A 726-nucleotide genomic window follows, 5' to 3' on the forward strand; every position below is an offset into this window, starting at 1 on the left:
AGATAAAGCAATTTAAATATTCTCACAATATTTTAACATTTTATAATAAAAAATCTTACTTGAAGAAATAAAACTATTAAGTTATATATTACAAAATTCTAGGTTATTTTCTTCTAATTTAATACAATTTCAAAAATCTTAATTCAAGCTATAATTTTTTGTTTTTTAAGTGTTATAGATAAGAGTAATATAAATCATTTATTAAATAACAATACTGCTAGAGATATGAACATATCCAGTGTTTGAAAACAGAGACATAATCAGCATCTCCTGTTTCTGGTTTATAAAATAATGAAGCCTGACTTATGAAATGGCAGAGTAAAATTACGGGTTTTTTTTAGTTATTGTGGATCTCAATACTACTAATAGACAAATCAAAGGCAAATTTCCTACCAAGCCATCAAGTTTAGTTGTTCCAGAGTGTGATAATACATTACCTACTTTATAAACAAAGTACTCATACTGTATAGTTGAGCTCAGTTGAGAATATTTTCAATTTGTATTTATTTTCAATTGTAATAACCAAACCAGGGTGGTAAGAATATTGAAAATTTAAGCAATCATCTGTAATATAAAGTAATATTCTATGATGAACTAGAAAAGCCAAATTACCTGGCATCATTTACCTTCCGGAAACCTGGTTTCTTCTGATTTGGCAGTCTCTGGGCATTTTGCTGAAATTTAAAGTTTGTTAGAGTTCCCATTGTCCAATCAGCACAGCCCACT

Source organism: Nannospalax galili, unplaced genomic scaffold, assembly GCF_000622305.1.
Source record: "Nannospalax galili isolate Female #2095 unplaced genomic scaffold, S.galili_v1.0 scaffold1791, whole genome shotgun sequence".
NCBI classification, from domain to species: domain Eukaryota; kingdom Metazoa; phylum Chordata; class Mammalia; order Rodentia; family Spalacidae; genus Nannospalax; species Nannospalax galili.